The sequence below is a fragment of the Callithrix jacchus genome, chromosome 2, assembly GCF_049354715.1.
Source record: "Callithrix jacchus isolate 240 chromosome 2, calJac240_pri, whole genome shotgun sequence".
Lineage (NCBI taxonomy): Eukaryota > Metazoa > Chordata > Mammalia > Primates > Cebidae > Callithrix > Callithrix jacchus.
Window position 1 is genome coordinate 165,416,680 of NC_133503.1, and position 16,184 is coordinate 165,432,863.

The following is a 16,184-nucleotide window of genomic DNA, read 5'->3' on the forward strand; positions in this document are numbered from 1 at the left end:
AAATAGATCACATTATACCCATAACAAAAGACATTACATTGCTGTTAAAGAATGTGAGGTAGCTCTATAGTGACCACCTGTGATATATGGGTAAGTAAATTTCTTAAAGTATCACAACAGGAGGATATAATTTTTACTAATATATTTTAAAATATATGTTATGCCTGTGTATGCCCCCAGAAGTTTTGGCATTTTTATGCCGATCTGTTGAATGGTTTCCCTTGAGGTCTGGGATTTTGGCAGGGGCAGGTGGTGGCAGGGAGGAACCTTGGAAGAGCCTTATTATCCTTATCATTTCCTTTCTTTGACTTTAACATTTGAATTGTTTTTCAACTGGCAAATTTATTTTTTAATAATAATATATTCTATTAATAGTAAAATCCAGAGTACAAAGAATGCAGTAGTAACTAAAGTAAGATTATGAGAAGTCAGAGGCAAGGAGGCCTTAATATTAATTAACTGTATCTGTAATATCTCCAAACCCATCTTGGAAGCTCACTCACTCTCATCCTTAAGTAAAAATTGGACTCGTGTTTCTTGCAAGTCAAGAGAGCACTTGAGTGACATTAAATAACCGGTAAGAGTAATGCTTCTCTTCATTTACTAGGAAATACATTCCGGAAGTGGGGACAATCTAGTTCTTATCCATTTAGTGTATTTATGTAAAATGGCTTCTTCCACACACTCTGAAATAATGACGCAGGTAGACTTATTTACTTAGCCCTAGCTGCATTTCTCCAGGGCATTACCACACAATTGGAACCTGACATTAAGGTGATTTATTGATAAGTTCATTACTGTTGTGCTCTCTTTCACATTGGTGAAACATGACAAATGAGAAACAGGAAAGCTTTAGTTCTGAGACACTAGTGAGTGAGTTGCAGTAAGAACCTGTGATTTGCATGTGGAAAGGAATCTGGTGGCAAATTGGTTGGGTGGTTGCAGGGCTTTGAAAATTGGAGTATAATTGACTTTTCAAACATTACAACTTAAGTAAACAATTCATTTGTTTATAATTGTTTGTGAGCAGTCTAACCTCAGCTGTCCTCTTTGGTAATGCTGTCTGCGTCAGTTTGAAGCACATCTTGTGACGGATTAAAAAAGTATGTCAGATAATGTAAACCAGAAGCATCGTTTTATAGAATCATTCCTGTCCTGGATTTACCTTGTCTCCTAATTATTGGCAAAATTAAACAAAGAAAATAACCAGAGGCAGAGAAAGGAAAGTAAAACTTTAGTCTTGTTCTTTTCTTTCTTTCTTTCTTTCTTTTTTTTTTTTTGAGACTGAGTTTCGCTCTTGTTACCCAGGCTGAAGTGCAATGGCGCGATCTTGGCTCACCGCAACCTCCGCCTCCTGGGTTCAGGCAATTCTCCTGCCTCAGCCTCCTGAGTAGATGGGATTACAGGCACGTGCCACCATGCCCAGCTAATTTTTTGTATTTTTAGTAGAGACAGGGTTTCACCATGTTGACCAGGATGGTCTTGATCTCTTGACCTCATGATTCACCCACCTCGGCCTCCCAAATTGCTGGGATTACAGGCTTGAGCCACCGCGCCCAGCCTAGTCTTGTTCTTTTCTATTGATTCATTTATTGGTTATATTTAATTGTACATAGCAAGCATAAATAATGCCTACTTACCAATTTATCAATAAACTCAAGATGTGGTTTTCAAAATGTAAATTTTATACAGATCATGAACAAATCTCAAGGGTATTAAGTTAATTGACTGGCTGATTAGAAATTATTCCATAATCCTAGCAGTAATGATATAGATACTGCTTAAAATAACTCACATCTTGTTCTTTCATCAATAACCTTGATTGTCTCTCTCCTCCCCAGCCTATGGATACCTCTTTAGATTGTTCCTTCTTTACCCTTATCATATTACTCTTGAACTAATAAATTCAATAGCAAAATCATATATAAGTTTTATAAGAAGTTATAAAGCTAAGAGAACTCATCAAAATCTGGATGGAAGAGCGGCATGTAGGCAGTAATTTGTTTAAATATAATGTAGTATGATATGTATTTTTGTTTTATACTAAATTTATTTTCATCAGTCTGAAGTTATTTTACATGTTAGAAAGTCTCAATAATAAGTAAATTTATCTAAACACGGCAAATGGAAACTCAATATTTATTACATGTAGTTGATTTTAAAAATAAGCATATTTTTAAATGCTTACTACTATTAACATACTATAAATATCTTCTTTGTTACATCCAATTATTGTCTTTTATTTCTGACATTCGTGATTTCATTCTGTAGAAGTGAGATGAGAGTCTAATTTGGAGTGAAGTGGGCTCTTCTGTGAAAGCTTCTGTCTTCCCATATGCCATCCCACATATTCAAGTTTTTACTAACATAGTCATTGAGAGATCTTTCGAGAAAGAATTATTTAGAGCATGATAATATTTAGTCTCTTACTCTCCTCTTCCTCTTCCTCCTTCTCCTCCCACACTCCTTCTTGAATGTGTACTCCTTATCAAATTGTACAAAAATGTGAGGGATGTGTACATAAGAGTTTAGGAACTATTCATGTGCTGTACTAGCTTCTTTTAAATAGACAGGCAGAGAGAATACATGTGGTCAAGTAGAACATGGGGATTTTGAGTTCCTGTGTGTGTACAAATAACTTCTTTATTTCATATTTAATATTAACTGTGCTATTGTTACATACTCTGAAAGTGCCATGGACTTCAAATCCTAACATACAAAATCATTATTTTGCTTTTTAATTACAGTTTAAAGTTTAACAATGCTTAAATAGTTCTATTATTTAAGAAGTACTCTGTTAGACTTCTTTAAAATGTCATAGTCTAAAAACAAATAGAAAAAGTCCATTTCTGAGAATCATGAATCCAACATTCTGATCTAAGAATTGCACCTGATTTATTCCATTATGATACATACTTGCAACAGATTACTGTACAACTTAAATGAACATTATTTTATATAGAAGTAACATGAAATAAGTACATACTATATCAGGGTTGATCAACCTTTTCCATAAAAAAACAATTAGTAATAGTTTAGGTTTTGTAGTATCTGTTGCAACCATTCAACTCTCATTGTAGTGGAAAAGTAGCCATTGACAATGCATACGTGAGTAGGCATGGCTGTGTCCTGACAAAACTTTATTAACAAACATAAGCAGTAGGCAATGTTTGCCTGCGGGCCAGATTAAACATTGAAATATACTATTAATGAAAAAAAATTTTCTCATTATACATTGTTATGCACAATATAATTTTATTGTATACAAACTATATGAGTAAAGAGATAGAGAAAAGTTAAAATGTGTAAAGTGATGATTATTGGTGAAATTGTCTTTTTGTGATGTTATACATTTATGTATATCAAGATTCCAGAGACAAAATGATTTAAAAATTAAAGTACTTAGGCTGGACGTGGTGGTTCATGCCTGTAATCCCAGCACTTTGGGAGGCTGAGGCAGCCAGATCACCTGAGGCCGGGAGTTCGAGACCAGCCTGACCGACATGGAGAAACTCTGTCTCTACTAAAAATACAAAATTAGCCAGGTGTGGTGGAACATGCCTGTAATCCTAGCTACTGGGGAGACTGAGGCAGGAGGAGAATCGCTTGAACCCAAAAGGCGGAGGTTGCAGTGAGCCAAGATGGCGCCATTGCACTCCAGCCTGGGCAACATGAGTGAAACTCCATCTCAAAAAATATATAAAATTTAAAATTTTAATAAGTGCATTCTGATGAATTGACAATGTTGAAATTTGTTTTTCTACATGATGGTTTTATGAGAGATACTTTTTAAAAAAATGTCTCTCCTGTCAGTTATACTTGTCATCCGCCAGTTTGGTGTGTTTTATTTTAATACTAGCTCTTCAAGTCACGTGGGAATCTGTTCACATTCAGTTCTCTTAATTATTTCAGGGCTCTATTTCTACCTGGCGGTTTTACAATACAGATTTTATTATAATTTAGGTGTGGTAAGGCCAACAGATTAGGGGACAAGTGCCATTGAAAAGACAGTTATACTCACTGTATACTGTCACAAGGGGAAGTTGCAGGGTTGGTCAGGAGGCGGGGTGAGTTGGGTGCAGGGCCAAGAGCCATTACTCGTCTCTCCAGGAAGAAACAGGTGAAGCACCAGGTTAAATGGTATAATTTCTCATTTCAGTGGGAAATTATACAAAGTAGCTACTTCTAAACCTGCTTTGGGGCACAGGGGCAGTTCCTACTGGTTTTGTACCTGGCCTTGGCTTGATTAGGGCAAGGTGTGTAAAAGCCCCATAAAGAAGGCGACTGGGGGTATGTGCTCTGGATCGGTTGGCTTATGTATGAAAGACATTCTTGCAGGCTGGTCCTTTGCTATCTCTAGGAATTTGCTAATCTTGGGATAAGCAAACCCTCCAGGGTCAGAAAGAGCCAAGTTGTCAAAGTATCAAAAAAGAAAAGGCATGGTTAACACTCTGATACACTAGAGGTTCGAATAAATCCATTGATTGTGAATAGGTTAATAAAGCTGAACCGCTTGAAGAGAAAATGCTCAATGTTTTCCTTTTTTTAATAAACAGTATTTTGAATCAACCAATCATACTTTTTTATATTTATGGGATACAATGTGATGTTTTTGATATATGTATACAACATGGAGTCATTCAATGAAGTGAATTAATATATCAATCACATCACTTCTCATTTTTTGTGGTGGTACATTTGAAATTTATGCTCAGCAATTTTGAAATATACAATACATTATTGTTAACTATGGTCACCTTGCTGTGCAATAGATCTCAAAAATGTATCCCTCCTGTCTAACTGAGACTTTGTACCCTTTGACTAACATCTCCCCATCCTCCCCTCAGGCCCTGATAATTGCCTTTAATCTTCATTTCAATAATCTGAACCAAATAACTGTTTTTCTCTTTAGAGTAGTCTAGAATCCATTCATATTATCTCAGTAATATCTCAACTGATAAGATATTTAGGCCTTTCTGGCAGAAATGAACTAAATGTACCAGGCATCTCCAAGTTTCCAGCTCTGCCATGCACAATGTAATATTTCTTATTATGGTGCCTCAATTTTAAAATTTAAATTGACAGTAAGTACAGTATAAGTTTCTTGATTGCCTCATAGGGTTAATGTGAGCATCACATCAAGTTAAAACTTGGAAGAACATAATGTATTTCATAAAAGCTGGGCACTGATACTATTGGCTTTCAGCATTTCATCCATTGTATGTGGCTGCTTACTGTGTAGTCCCATAAGCATATCTGACCAGTGCCTGAAAGATAACAAGTCCAATACTTTTTGTCTCAAAAAATGTGATTTTTCTCTTTATTTTAATAGTATTATCAATTATTCCAGCCACTCTGACCACAGACCGAGGTAGAATCTTTATCTTTGACCTCTCTCTGACCCTCCACATGCCAAATTGTCTAGTATTTTACTCCATGTTACTGGTAACTTTGTATCTCCTACCTTCATCTCTATCCCACTATCTCTAACCAAGTTCACACCAGCACAGCCCTCCCTTATCCTATGAATCATCTCTTAATCTACTTTTCTCTAATTTATTTCTCTGTATTTTAAAACTAAATATTTCTCAACCAGGGAGACTTTCCTGATCTGGTTGACCTAGACATGATATTTCCCTGTCTTTAAGTCCTAAAACATTTGGCTTTCATTTTCCATATTTTGGAGTTTTTTTTCACTCCCACGCTCCCCCATACAATATGATGTTATGGGTAATTCTTGGAAAAACTCTGGAAAATCCCTTAATAGAAGTTGGTAATAGATTGTGGCCATGGTTCTCTCCAAAGCAGCAACAGAGAGGAGTGATAAATAATGTGTGCCAGTTCTCTCCTTAAATTCATGCTTCTTTAATTTTTTTAGGGAGAAGATAATCCTTTTGCTTAAAGATGATGGAATTTCTCAGGGCAAGGAGTGATAACTTCCCTGGGAAATTTCTGAGACTACCTTTAAGGTAGACTGAACAGATTTCATTTTAACCACTTTTAGCCTGGGGAAACTTCTATGACTAGGTTAGAATCCTCTTCTTTTTTGCTGGGATGAAAACTGAGCCAAGTCCTCAGTCTGTTCCATAGGTGCCCAGGCATGATTATTGCTATATTTGTCCCCAGTTATTATCTTTGATCCTCACTGGGCAACAGAGTGAGACCCTATCTGAAAAAAAAATTTTTAAAGAAGAAAATCAATAGATTCTTATTGTAGGAAAAGTAGGTAACACAGTAAAGGAGAAAGAAAAGAGTAGCCTGTCATCATGCATGAGAATAAATTATTGGGCTGGGGATGGTGGCTCATGCATGAAATTCCAGCACTTTGAGAGGCCTAGGTGGGTGGATCACTTGAGGTCAGGACTTCAAGACCAACCTGGCCAACATGGTGAAACCATGTCTCTACTAAAAATTAAAAAATTAGCCAGGTGTGGTGGCAGGTAGCTGTAATCCCAGCTACTTGGGGAGGCTGAAAGAGAATCAGCCTCTTTCAGGCAGGAGAATCACTTGAAGCCAGGAGGTGAGGGTTGTGGTGAGCCAAGATCACACCACTGCACTCAGTCTGGACAATAAAGGGAGATTCCATCTCAAAAAAAAAAAAAAAATACAAAGACTATATTCCTAATACTTTGACTTATTCCCTTCTAGAATTTTATATGATTACAAAAGCAAAGAAATTCATATATGGATATTAATGATGAATAAACAACTATTTTATTGTTGTATTCTGCTTTTGGCTGAATAATTATGATATTATAAAACTATCCCTGGTTTTGATATAAGACCTGTTAGTGGTTGCCCAATATTCCATCAAAATCTTACCATAATTTATTTCATATACTCTTGTTTATAGTATATTTTATTTTCTTCCATTTTTTAAATAAGTTTCTGTGATTGTTTTGTTCATCTGAGATTCAGGTGGGCTATGAAAAGTCTTGGAAATACAATGATTATATCAAAGTATAAAAAAATCTTTATATTCTTACATACTTCTTATCAGTTTTATTAAAATAGCTGATTGCATAACTATCAAGTATGTGTAGAATAGCTATTTCACTATGCCCTAGCCAACACTGAGCTTTATGTGTGCTCTAATCATTACCATTTTTATCAGTAAAATGGCCTTACTTATCAATGTGATAATTTTATTTCCTTGACTACTTATAAAATAAACTATTTTTATAATTTATTCGTTATATGTATTTGTGTGTTGGAGTATATTTAAATTGTTTTATATCTTTCTATATTTAAAAAATTTTTAATGTGCTTTAACATCATTTTTCTGTTACAATGAAATGTATATTCATTGTAATAAGATATGCTATACTAAACTATCTAAGAGAAGACATATTTCTTTAAATAAAGCACTAACTGGGTGCAAATCCAAGATGGCCAAAATAGACACAACTCCAGTGTGCAGCATCCAGTGAGAGAGACACAGAAAGCAAGAGATCTCTGCAGCTCCAACAGAGATACCAAGTTTCTTTCAATGGATCTGGTTAGAGAGTGGGCATAGCCCAAACAGGCAAATTGAGGCAGGGAGGGGCGCTGCTTCACCCAGAAATTCCATTCGACTGGAGAATTGGGGGCTCCCCCTTGGAACCCTGGTAGTCCAGATATGGCACTTCCCCCAAAGCCTCTGCAACCCACAGAAGAGGGAATCATTGCTGGTCAAGTGCTGGGAATTACAAGTACAGAGTTGAATAGCAATCTGGGCTGGTGCCGTGAGTTGCCAGCACAGATGGAAGCGGATGCATAAGCTGGCTAGCAGAGCCTACAGACAGAGCTACCACCCCCCCAACCCCACCAGAGAGAAAGATGAAAGCAGGGAGACAGACAATACACCTAGGTGGGTCCCTCCCTTACAAAGCCCAGCAGGCTGAATCCCTCTTGCTTGAGGGTCCCATAACCAGCACTTCAGACTGAGCTCAACCCTGAATGATTGAGTTCGGTAGAGGGAAGGGCACCAACCATTAAATTGGCTGGCCTAATCTTCCTGTGAAAACAAAAGACACAGAAAGCCTTCATAGCAACTAGACTGAGTCCTTGGAAACCCAGCAGCACTGTTGACAGGCAGAAAAGCGACCTCATCAAGCATCTCCCTGAGATCAAAGCTAGATAAATCCACAATGATGGGAAGAAACCAGTGCAAAAACGATGAAAACATCAAATACCATAATGCTTCTTCCCCTTCAAGGGTTCACAACTCCTCCACAGCAGGGTATCAAAAACAGGGTGGAGAACGAGTTCGTTGAATTGACAGAAGTAGGCTTCAGAATGTGAGTAATAAACTCTGAGCTAAAGGAACATGCTCTAACCCAATGCAAAGAAACTAAAATCCTTGAAAAAGGTTAGACAAAATGCTAACTAGAGTAACCAGCTTAGAAAAGAATGTAAAAGACTTGATGGTGCTGAAAAACATAGCACAAGAACTTTGCAAAGCAAATACAAATTTCAATAGCTAAATTGATCAAGCAAAAGAAAGGATATCAGAGACTGAAGATCAACTCAATGAAATAAAATGAGAAGGCAAGAATAGAGAAAGAAGAGTGAAAAGAAATGACCAAAGCCTCCAAGAAATATGAGATTATGTGAAAGGACCTAATTTATGCTTGATCAGTGTACCTGAATGTGATGGGTAGAATAGAATGAATACAAGCTGGAAAACACTCTCCAGGATATTATCCAGGAGAACTTTCCCAACCTAGCAAGGCAGGCCAACATTCATATCCGAGAAATACAGATTACTCCAGAAAGATAGCCCTCAAGAAGAGCAACCCCAAGGCATATCATCATCAGATTCACCAGGGTTAAAGTGAAGGAAAAAATGCTAAGGGCAGCCAGAGAGAAAGGTCAGGTCACCCACAAAGGGAGGCCCATCAGACTCACAGCAGATCTTTCAGCAGAAACCCTACAAGCCAGAAGAGAGTGGGGGCCAATGTTCAACATCCTTAAAGAAAAGAACTTTCAAACCAGAATTTCATAACCAGCCAACCTAAGCTTCATAAGTGAAGGAGAAATAAAATCCTTTATGGACAAGCAATTACTGAGAGATTTCACCAACAACAGACCTGCCTTACAAGAGCTCCTGAAGGAAACACTAAACACGGAAAGGAACAACCAGTACCAGCCACTGCAAAAATGTACCAAATGGCAAAGACCAAACATGCAATGAAGAAACTGAGTCAACTAATGAGCAAAAAAAAAAAAAAAAAAAAAAAACAGCCAGTAACAAAATGGCAGGATCAAATTCACACATAATAATATTAACTTTGAATGTAAATGGCCTAAAAGGCCCCAACAAAAAGACATAGACTGGCAACTGAATTTAAAGTCAAGACCCATCGATGTGCTATATTCAGGAAACCTATCTCACATGCAAAGACACACATAGATTCAAAATGAGAGATGGAAGAAGATTTATCAAGCAAATGGAGAGCAAAAAAAAAAAAGCAGGGCTTGCAATCCTAGTCTCTGATAAAATGGACTTCAAACCAACAAAAATCAGAAGAGACAAAGAAGGGCATTACATAATAGTAAAATGATCAATCCAAAAAGAAGAGCTAACTATCCTAAATATATATGAACCCAACATAGGAGCAACCAGATACACAGAGCAAATTCTTAAGGACCTACAAGAAGACTTAAACTTCTGCACAATAATAGTGGGAGGCTTTAACATTCCACTGTCAATATTAGACAGATCAACAAGACAAAAAATCAACAAGGACATCCAGGACTTGAATGTAAATCTAGAATAAGCAGACTTAATAGACATCTGCAGAATGCTCCACCACAAAGCCACAGATTACACATTTTTCTCAGCATCACATTGCACTTACTCTAAAATTGACCACATAATTTGAAGTAAATCACTCCTCAGCAAATGAAAAAGAATGGAAATCCTAAAGAACTATCAGACCACAGTGCAATCAATTTAGAACTCAGGATTAAGAAACTCACTCAAATCACACAACTACATGGAAACCGAACAACTTGCTTCTGAATGTCAACTGGATAAACAATGAAATGAAGGCAGAAATAGAGATGTTCTTTGAAACCAATGAGAATAAGACACAACATAGCAGAATCTCTGGGACACAATTAAAGCAGCGTCTAGAGGGTAATATATAGCAATAAATGCCCACTTGAGAAGCAAGGAAAGATCTAAAATCGATGTCCTATCATCACAATTGAAAGAGCTAGTGGAGCAAGATCAAAAAAACTCAAAAGCTAGCAGAAGACGAGAAATAACTAAGATCGGAGCAGAACTGAAGGAGGTAGAGACACAAAAAAACCCTTCAAAAACTAATAAATCCAAGAGGTGGTTTTTTTGAAAAGATCAACAAGATAGACAGACCACTAGCCAGATTAATAAAAAGAAAAGAGAGAAGAATCAAATAGATGCAATAAAAAAACCATAAAGGGGTATCACCACTGATTCCACAGAAATACAAACTATCATCAGAGATTACTACAAACAACTCTATGCACATAAACCAGTAAACCTGAAAGAAATAGACAAATTCCTGGACACTTGCACCTCCCAAGCCTAAACCAGGAAGGAGTCAAAACCGTAGACCAATAGCAAGAGCTGAAGTTGAGGTAGCAGTTCCTAGCCTACCAACCAAGAAAAGTCCAGGACCAGATGGGTTCACAGCTGAATTTTACCAGACATACAAAAGGAGCTGGTACCACTCTCTGTGAAACTATTCCAAATACTCCAAGAAGAGGGAATCTTTCCCAAATCATTTTATGAGACCAACATATCCTGATACCAAAACCCAACAAGAAAATTTAACATATCCTGATACCAAAACCCAACAAGAGACTCAACAAGAAAATTCAGGCCAATATCCATGATGAACATAGATGCAAAATTCTTCAGTAAAATACCGGCAAACCAATTGCAACAGCACATCAAAAAGCTTATCCACCATGATCAAGTAGGCTTCATCCCGGGGATGCAAGGCTGGTTCAACATGCACAAGTCTATAAATGTAATTCACCACATAAACAGAACCAAAGACAAAAACCACATAATTAGCTCAATAGATGCAGAGAAGGCCTTTGACAAAATTCAACAGCCCTTTATGGTAAAAACTCTCAATAACCTAGGTATCGACAGAACATATCTCAAAATAATAAAAGCTTTTACAACAAACCCACAGCCAATATCACACTGAATGGGCAAAAACTGGAAGCATTCCCTTTGAAATCCGGCACTAGACAAAGATGCCCTCTCTCACCACTCCTATTCAATATAGTATTGGAAGTTCTAGCCAGAGCAATCAGGCAAGAAAAAGAAATAAAGGGTATTGAATTAGGAAAGGAGGAAGTCAAACTGCCTCTATCTGTAGATGCCATGATTGTATATCTAGAAGACCCCATCATGTCACCCCAAAATCTCCTGAAACTGATAAGCAACTTCAGTAAAGTCTCAGATTACAAAATCAATGTGCGGAAATTGCAAGCATTGCTACACACCAATAACAGACAAGCAAAGAGCCAAATCATGAGCAAACTCTCATTCATAATGGTTACAAAGAGAATAAAATACGTAGTAATACAACTAGCAAAGGATGAGAAGGACCTCTTCAAGGAGAACTACAAACCACTGCTCAGGGACATGAGAGAGGACACAAACAGATGGAAAAACATTCTATGTTCATGTTTAGGAAGAATCAATATCGTAAAAATGGCCATATTGCCCAAAGTAATTTATAGATTCAATGCTATCCCCATCAAGCTACCACTGACCTTCTTCACAGAACTGGAAAAAACCACTTTAAACTTTATATTGGAACCAAAAGAGAGCCTGCATAGCCAAGTCAATTCTAAGCAAAAAGAATAAAGCTGGAGGTAGCACACTACCTGATTTCAAACTATACTACAAGGCTCCTGTAATCAAAACAGCATGGTACTGTTACCAAAACAGTGTTATAAACCAATGGAACCGAACAGAGGCCCCAGAAGTAATGCCACACGTCTACAATCATCTGATCTTTGACCAACCTGACAAAAATGAGCAGTGGGGAAAGGATTTCCTATTTAATAAATAATGTTGGGAAAACTGGCTAGCCATCAGCAGAAAGCTGAGACTGGACCCCTTCCTGACACCTTGCACTAAAATTAACTCCAGGTGGATTAAAGATTTAAACATAAAACCTAACACCATAAAAATCCTAGAAGAAAACTTAGGTAAAACCTGGATATAGGCATAGGCAAGGACTTCATGACTAAAACACCAAAAACAATGGCAACAAAAGCCAAAATAGACAAATGGGATCTAACTAAACTCCAGAGCTTCTGCACAGCCAAAGAAACAATCATTAGCGTGAACCAGCAACCAATAGAATGGGAAAAAATCTTTGCAATCTACCCATCTGGCAAAGGCCTAATATCCCAAATCTACAAAGAACTAAATAAGATTTTTTGTCTTTTTTGATCTTTGATGGTTTAATATCTGTGTCATCAGAGACATGGATAGCACAATAAACTATATTAACATATTTATCACAGCATGATTGCAGCCCCTGCTTTATTTTGCTTTCCATTTCCTTGGTAAATCTTCCTCCATCCCTTTATTTTGAGCCTACGTGTGTCTTTGCACATGAGATGTATCTCCTAAATACAGCACACCGATGGGTCTTGACTCTATCCAATTTGTCAGCCTGTGTCTTTTAATTGAAGCATTTAGCCCATTACATTTCAGATTAATATTGTTATGTGTGAATTTGATCCCGTCATTATAATGCTAGCTGATTATTTTGCCGATGAGTTGATGCAGTTTCTTCACAGTGTTGATGGTCTTTACATTTTGGTATGTTTTTGCAGTGGCTGGAACTGGTTTTTCCTTTCCATATTTAGTGCTTCCTTCAGTAACTCTTGTAAGGCAAGCCTGGTGGTGACAAAATGCCTCAGCATTTTCTTGTCTGTGAAAGACACAAAATTCCGGTTTGAAAATTCTTTAAGAATGTTGAATATTGGCCCCCACTTATTGCTGAATTACTTAAGGGCAAACCACAGACGTCTGGAGCATCTACTTCGAAATAGCCCTGTATTTATCTCATAAAAATGACCTTTTTTTAACATAAAAGTGTCTAAATATAAAATTCAAAATATTTTATATTCACAAAATACTATTATCTAATCTAGTCTATTATCAAATTTTACCAAATAATCCTGTAATGTCCCTTTTAAAAATTTTATTTTTCCTGATTCTGGATACAATCAAGGATCACATGTTGCATCTGGTTGTAGTGTCACCTTTTACTTGGAACAGTTCATTAGCCTCTCTTGACTTTCATTACAAAATGAAAGTCATTTTGTGGGGAGTGAAGACTGAATCTTGTGTAATAACCCTCAATTTTTGTTTGATCACTTCCTTATTATTAGATTAAAATGATTCTGTTTTAGTAGAAAACCACACAGATGATATAATAATCTTGAAAGGAACATTGAGTCAGTTTGTTTCATTATTGATTATATAAGTTGTGTGTTAACATAATAATATTTTTGATATAACAGAGGCCTTGGAGGCAATTCCGCACATCTACAACTATCTGATCTTTGACAAACCTGACTAAAACAAACAATGGGGAAAGGATTTCCTGTTTAATAAATGGTATTGGGAAAACTGGCTAGGTATGCAGAAAGCAGAAACTGGACCCCTTCTTGACACCTTATACAAAAATTAACTCCAGATGGATTAAAGATTTAAACATAAGACCTAACACCATAAAAACCCTAGAAGAAAACCTAGGCAAAACCATTCAGAACATAGGCATAGGCAAGGACTTCATGACTAAAATACCAAAAGCATTGACAACAAAAGCCAAAATAGACAAATGGGACCTAATTAAACTCCAGAGCTCTGTACAGCAAAAGAAACAATCATTACAGTGAACTGGCAACCAACAGAATGGGAAAAAATTTTTGCAGTCTACCCATCTGATAAAGGGCTAAGATCCAGAATCTACAAAGAACTAAAACAGATTTACAAGAATAAAAACAAACCCATCCAAAAGTGGGAGAAGGATATGAACGGACACTTTTCAAAAGAAGACATATATGAGGCCAACAAACATATGAAAAAATGCTCATCATCACTGATTTTTAGAGAAATGCAAATCAAAATCACATTGAGATACCACCTCACGCCAGTTAGAATGGCGATCATTAAAAAATCTGGAGACAACAAATGCTGGAGAGGATGTGGAGAAATAGGAATACTTTTACACTGTTGGTGGGAGTGTAAATTAGTTCAACCATTGTGGAAGACAATGTGGCAATTCCTCAAGGACCTAGAAATAGAAATTCCATTTGACCCAGCAATCCTGTTACTGGGTAAATACCCAAAGCACTATAAATCATTCTATTATAAAGCCACATGCAAACAAATGTTCATAGCAGCACTGTTTACAATAGCAAAGACCTGGAACCAACCCAAATGCCCACTGATGATAGACTGGACAAGGAAAATTTGGCACATATATACCATGGAATACTATGCAGCCATAAAAAACTATGAGTTCATATCCTTTGTAGGGACATGTATGAACCTGGAAACCATCATTCTCAGCAAAGAGACACAAGAACAGAAAATCAAACACCGCATGTTCTCACTCATAGGTGGGTGTTGAACAATGAGAACACATGGACACAGGGAGAGGGGTATCACACACTGGGGTCTGTTGTGGGGGGCAAGGGAGGGGCAGCAGGGGGTTGGGGAGGTTGGGAAGGGATAACATGGGAAGGAATGCCAGATGTAGGTGATGGGGGGATGGAGGCAGCAAATCACATTTGCAATGTGTGTACCTGTGCAACAATCCTGCATGGTCTGCACATATACCCCAGAACCTAAAGTACAATTTAAAAAAAAAAAAATTCTATAGCTAATATTAACTGTAACTTTTTAAATTTTAGTATGACTTCTACATAATTTAAATTATCTACATGTCTTGCATCATTTGTATTGGAATGGATGCTATAGAGCATCCACTAAAAATCTAAAACAAAAAGGTATATATAAGTCCCTAGTTTGAGTGAGATCAAATCTGAATCTAAGAAAAGTCAAGGAAAGAGGACAAATTTTAAAAAGTGTGGGAAAACAAACAAAAAACAGCAAGATGATAGGTTCAAACTCGACCATATTAATAAACACATCAAATGTAAATTTTCTATATATTCCAAGGAATAGTCAGAGAATGCCAGATTGTTAAAAAATGTACGACCCAACTATATGCAGTTTATAAGAAATTCATTTAAAACATAAAATCCATTTAAAACATGTACACAGGTAAAATGATGAAAAAGAAAATACTTTGCAAATATTATTCATAGGCAACTTGGAGTAACAATGTGAACATAAAACAATTGAAGACATCATGGTAAGAAATACTACCAGGCAAAATACCTACTTCAGAGGAATGATCCATAACGCGGAAGAGTTAATTCATCCAGATAATATAACTATTACAGAAGTATACGTGTCTAATAACAGAGCTCCAAAACATAGGAAACCCAGATCTGATCACTCTATATTGTGTGTATTGAAACATCACTCTGTACTTGATAAATATATACAACTGTTGTTTGTCTATTTAAAAAAATAAATATTTTAAAAACCATATGAAACAGAAGTTAAATAATTAAATGAACAAATCCATATGTGTAGGTGTGAAGTATTATTCTCTCTCAGTAAGTGACAGATCAGGTAATCAAAAACTCAGAAAGCACAGAGAATACTTGAACAAAATGATCTATTAGCTTTACTTGATTGTTGCTTTATAACATTCTACCCAACTGCAGTAGAATTTTTATTCTTTTCAGGTGTTGCACAAAATCATCATCAAGATAGATCACATTCTGGGCCTCAAGTAGTTTAAAAAGATTAAATGCCTACAGTATATGTTCTCTGATCAAAATTGAATTAAATTAAATATCATTAATAATGGTATGATGTCTTGAAAATTATAAAATCTTTGGGAATTAAATAGCACAAAGACAAACCTTATTTTATTGTACTTTATTGAGTTTTGCAGATACTGCATTTTTTCAAATTGAAGATTTGTGTCAACCCTGCATCAAACAAGGTAATTCTTACAACATTTTAAGCATTTTTATTATTGTTATATTTGTTATTGTGATCTGTAATCAGGGGTCTTTGATACTACTGTTTT